The sequence below is a fragment of the Dipodomys ordii genome, unplaced genomic scaffold (assembly GCF_000151885.1).
Source record: "Dipodomys ordii isolate 6190 unplaced genomic scaffold, Dord_2.0 Scaffold184, whole genome shotgun sequence".
Taxonomy (NCBI): domain Eukaryota; kingdom Metazoa; phylum Chordata; class Mammalia; order Rodentia; family Heteromyidae; genus Dipodomys; species Dipodomys ordii.
The window spans coordinates 81,984-87,983 of NW_012267400.1; the positions used below are offsets into that span (position 1 = coordinate 81,984).

Consider the following 6,000-nt stretch of genomic DNA (forward strand, 5'->3'; position numbering starts at 1 on the left):
TGGAAAAAGCAAGTGTGTGAATAGAAATATCCAACTGGGTAAGAAGACATGGTAACATAAATATATTCAAGGCATAAATGGGCATACACCTTAGCAAAATATACTAGAGGTCACAATTAACATGTTGATGTATGGGCACAGACTGTGGATGCGTAAACTCCAAAAGCAATTAAGAATTAAGAAGCCAATGGAAAGCTAGGAGAAGAGTGATCATTTAAAAAATGTGGAAATAATCAGTCTGAATACAGATTGAAACAAAAATGCCCAAACATACATCAATAAATTCCAGCCCCCCAAATCCACTGTGTGTATTCGTGTTTCCCTCAATTTCCCTTAACTCAGTGGCTGTGTTGTCATTACACTTCTTTGCCATGTCTTGGGCTTCATTTAGCTTCTTGTTTGTGTTCTCCATGAATTTTTCCGTTATTCTTTCCTTGTCTTTTCCTTTTGTCTTGTTAAGTTTTTCTCTTCTTTGAAAGGGTAGGGAGGGGACACAGAAAAGATGGAACAAAGGGTGAACCAATGTAGCAGTAGTCCTCTCTAGACACTAGGTGGAAAAGTGAACTATACATCTTGTGGATGGGCAAGGGAGGGAAAAGCTGGGAAAGAGCTAGGGAAGGGGAGGCAGAGTTCAAAAAGGAATGTGCTCACTACATGAAGCGTGTTGAGTAACTCCTCTGTGTACCACCTGTACAGGAACAATGGAATATATTTCAAAATAGAAAAAAATGAAACAAAAAATAGAAATAGAAAAACATGAAAAGAAGTCATTGGGAGAAAAAAATTGTCTTTTCTATCATTGCTTAAAAGTTCCTGTTTCCACTTAGTGGCTTGGCTCATGTGTGGGAACGAGGGACTGCATTGGGATAGGAAAGGGTTTTTTAAACGTCAGATTTCACCTTTTTACTGGTTTCTTTTCAAGACGGAATTACAACATACCCCAGGCTGAGGGTGTGGGTCTATTTTGAGACTATTTATGAGTTGCTAATCTTACTTCAAAATCACTTTATGTGAATACATTTTACCCTTGTCAAACCAGCCAGTCGTGAGCAGACTGTGAATCTGAGCAGAGGGGCGGGCATTGCTGCATGAGGGATAAATATCAGAACGCAGGCCTTTGCTCCATGTGCTTGTGTGCTTGTAGATTTGGGCTGCTGGCTCACTCCTCTGCAGAGACCTAAACCTGGCCTTGCAGAGACCATTCTTTATTTTCACATCTATTGTGTTGTAATTCCAATGGTTTTTGGAGAGTATCTTCATAACAGTCGGAGAGGCAAATTGTACTGATAACAAAATGAGAGAAAAGAGAGTCATTTGTTGAAGAAAGTCCTAGCATTTAAATAAATAGCTGGAAGGGTATACTTAGTATCCAGACACCCTAAGAATTACAGGAAACACACAGGTTTATTCTTAAGAATGCTTATTTCTCCCAGAATGTGATCTACCCATGAACCCTTGTAGAGAATTTGTCTGACCTCAGCAAGAGAAGGTAGCACTTCGGGACAAAGATGCAGCCCAGGAGGCCCACACTAGAGGCCAAGATGAAGACCTCCACAGCTGCCCATAAACTGGAAGCGGTGCTGTGGCTCAAGTGGTAGAGCGCCTGCCTTGAGCAAAAAAGCTCAGGGACAGCAACCAGGTCCTGAGTTCAAGCCTTAGGACCAGCTTTTTCTCAAGGAAGTTAAAAATGAGAAGTGGGGGTGGGGGGCTGGGGAAGGGATAAAAAGAATGGGGTGAATATGACCCGTGTGTGTCACACAGATGCTTGAAAGTATCACCATAAACTGTTCTACTGTACAATAAACACCTACTAATTAAAATGTAGGAAAAAGATATCGATACTCCTTCATATGCATCAGTCTGGGGAGAAAATGACAGAGATGCCTCTGGGGAGGGAAGGTCCAAGATAAAGTTGGGCAAACGGAAAAACTGAGCAGAATGGAAACAGGACCTGGAGCATGGAAATACAACCTGCTCACCACAGTCGCTCACCCAACGCTGAACAGCCACGTCATTCAGAAGGGACACAAGGACACCACAAGAAGGAATCACAGAGTCCCAAAAAAGAAGAAAATCTCTTTTTCCATGATAACATTTTTATCTTCTTAGTTGCAAAATGAAGATTTTTCTCCTCCCCATAGTTGTTCAATTGATGGCTGTTCTTAAAAAAAGATGATTTATTGAGTGGTGTTTATATCATCAAGAGGAGATTGTTTATAAGATTATGTCCTCAGCGATAAGTGGGGAGTTCCAGCTATTTCTGATCCAAAGATGGGTATTTGGGGAGGGGTGCGATTTGACTAGCATCAAGCATAGGAGCACACAAAAGCACATTTTGCAAGTGGATTTCATAGAAAACCTGACACCAGCAAGGAGCCATTCTGGGGTCAGATGCAGGCAATCATTTCTACCTCTGTAGCATCAACAGCCCCAGTCTGACCCTGCATCTCTCGTCATCCCGGGCAAATGCTCCAGGCTCCGTACAGGGCCGCTTCCATTCTTCCTACCTTGAAGAGTCTTCTCAGAGTCCTCTTGATGTCTGGGTTCCTGAGGCTGTAGATGAAGGGGTTCAGCATGGGGGTGACCACCGTGTACATCACCGAGGCCGTGGCCGTGGAGTGTGTTTTGGGTCACAGTGGAACTAATGTACATGCCAAGACAGGAGCAGTAAAATAAGGAGAGCACGGAGTGGTGTGAAGAACAGGTGGAAACAGCTTAGTACTTGCCCTGAGCTGGTGAGATTTGACAGAGGGAGGAAACGATCTTGGAGGAGGAGTACAGAATGCCAGCCAGGGGGCAGAGCCAGGAACACAGCTGCCAGATACATCAGCACATCATGAAGGAAGGGGTCAGAACAAGCACGGCGGATGACCTGATTCAGCTCCCAGAAAAAGCGTGGGATCGCCACAGCAGTGCAGAAGGACGGCCGTAACACTGCAAGCTCCGTAACAGAGTGAAGAACATTCACAACCCAAGAGAAGAACCACCACACACAGAGCTTAGAATCCATGATGGCCGCGTAACGCAGGCCTGACAGATGGCCACATAGCAGCCATAGGCCATCAGGGTCAGCAAAGAGATGTCCAATCCATAACGATGATGAAGAACTGCATTTGGGTGATGCAGCTTTCGTACGTGAAAACCTTGGTGTCTGTGTGGATGTTCAGCAGCATCTTGGGGACGGTGGTAGAAGTTAAACCCGTGTCCACGAAGGACAGGTTGGAGAGGAAGAAGTACATGGGCGTGTGCAGATAGGAGTCGGAGATGATGGCCAGGATGATGAGCAGATTGCCGAGCACAGTGAGCAGGTACATGGACAAGAACAGCCCAAAGAGAAAGGGCTGCAGTCCAGCGTCCTCTGAAAGTCCCAGAAGTAGAAATTCTGAAGTCCAAGAGGTATTTGTTGGCCACGTGGACTTGAAGTAACTAGCAACAATGAGAAAAACACGGTTGAGAGAGCTAAGCAATACTAGCCTGGCAAAAATAAAATACTGTGGGTGGGTGCCAGTGGCTCACGCCTGTCATCCTAGCTACTGGGGAGGCTGAGATCTGAGGATCACAGTTCAAAGCCGGCCAGGGCAGGAAAGTCCATGAGACTCTTACTGCCAGTGAACAACTCAGACAACCGGAAGTGGTGCTGTGGTTCAACTGGTAGAGAGCTCACCTGGAGGTGAAGAGCTGAGGGACAGCGCCCAGGCCCAGAGTTCAAGCCCCACGACCAACAAAAATAATAATAATATTAATAATAATAATACTGCATATGCACATTCTACAGTCAAGACCTGAATTCTGAAGCTTCACACATGAATCTCCCCAGACTTGGAATTCCTGTCCCATTCACCATCTTTGTCTATGAACCAAAAATGTTTAAATACCGTTTCTGCCCTGATGGTTCACACCTGTCATCCTAGCTACCCAAGAGACAGACGGATTGATTCCAAGCCAGCCTGGAAAGGAAAATGTGTGAGATTCTTATCTTAACCATCAAAAATCCCATGGCTCAAATAATAGAGTGCCAGACTTTGGTCAGTGGCCAGGCTCTAAGTTCAAACCCCAAGATCAGCACCAGAAGGAAACATAGAATAGTTGGGACTGGGAAGGTGGTTTAAAGGTAGAGCGCTTGCCTAGCATGCATGAAGCCCTGGGTTCAATTCCTCAGCACCACATACACAGAAAAAGCCGGAAGTGGCGCTGTGGCTCAAGTGGTAGAGCGCTAGCCTTGAGCCAAAGAAGCTCAGGGACAGCACCCAGGCCCTGAGTTCAAGCCCTAGGACTGGCAAAAAAAAAAAATAGTTGGAGTGATTGTAATGATCCATAAATGTAAAAGAGGGGTTGTTTAGTGAGGATCAGGAAGGGAGAGGGGGAGAGGGGGAAGCACAGGACTAAAACACTATATATATATACATACACATGTGTAAACGTGTATATATACACGTGTGCATATACACATATGCAAGTATTATGTATGTGTGTACATACAGATATGCACACATACACATACATGACAAACTAAAGACCCGAGAATAGAAGTAACCTTTGCATATTAGAAACATGTCAAGAAAAGGAAATACAAGATTTTAATAGATGGGCAAAAGCATCCTGAAAGATATCAGAAGGTCCTAAGCCAGAGGCAAATATAAGCAGCAAGAAAACAAAGTCCAAGTTTTAAAAAAAATTCTGGGCAACATATTAGAAGTCTATAGGGAAATTGTAAACTGAACCCTTCCAGGGGAAATATGACAAACGGACCTGGGAATAGGAGCAAATGAAAATCTTGCTCCACCTCAAGTCGCTGTATTTTCCTGCGTAGGTAATAAGCTCTTTTTTCTCTCCCATCTGATGAAACACTCTTTCCATCCTCCTCTCATTGTGTCTCCACGGCCAACACTTGGCATTGTCAACACTGACCTACACCGCTGAGTTCCTGCCCCTTCCTGGCCCTGGACACGAACACATCCATGCATTCATCAAACCAGCAAGCGATCACGAGCAGCACTCAGGTCTTGGCTGGGCTACCTTGGGTCGAGGTGACCTCTGGTCAATATTCTTGACAACTGTCTCATAGATTTCCTGCCAACACCGCTGGGCTCCAACTCACCGACGTGGGTTCTCTGCATAGAAATTCTCCACTTGGAAAATTCAAAAATCCCTTTTTTGACCATTTACTACATGATGGAGACTAAGCTATCCATCCAGGCATAATAAATAACCACAAGGGCGCAAGCATTGGTCCCCAACCTAGAGGAAGACTGAAAAGGGATGGTAGGGAAAAAACAAAGGAGGTAACAATGCTCCATAGAAAATGGACTCATTGCCTTATTCATATAACTGTAAACCCCAGTATCTTTACAATAAAAAATATATCCTAAAAAATTAATTGATAAAAAAGGAAATGGCTGTCTATAATTAAGACAGCATCAGAGGAGGGATTTCTGGCGGGTCTGCTCATTAGACTCGTCCCCTTCCTCTTATTCCAGGCCTGAGTGGGTAATTCTCCCTTAGGGATGTCACTGCAAGAAGCAATTTTTTTTTCCGTTCTGAGATTTGCTGTTCCCAAGACACTTGGCCCAGCACAACGTACCACAGTCATTACCGCGCTTCCATTCACTCTCCTCGCTTGCACCAGCCTAAACTCACAGCTAGCACAGCCCTCCACTGAGTTTTCAGAAGTCTACGAATGAACAACTTTACTTCACTGGTTTCCTGGCCTCCACAAACTCCTGATATCTCAATAAACTGAATAGCTGGATGCCAGTGGCTCACATCTGTCATCCTAGCTAATCAGCAGGTTGGATATGAAGATTGTGTTTCGAATCCAACCTGGCAGGAACGTGTGTGAGACTCTCATCTCCAATAAACTATCAACAACTAGACCAGAAGTAGCACTGTGGTTCAAGTGGCAGAGCACTAGACTTGACTGAACAAACTCTGGGACAGCACCCAGGCCCTGAGTTCCAGCCCCAGGACCAACACACACACACACACACACACACACACACA

General features: G+C 44.8%; 1 pseudogene; it reads right to left on the minus strand.

The window, feature by feature from the left end:
* Window positions 1-2,453: 2,453 nt before the first annotated feature.
* Window positions 2,454-5,604, minus strand: LOC105999207 (annotated as a pseudogene).
* Between the last annotated feature and the right edge of the window lie 396 nt (window positions 5,605-6,000).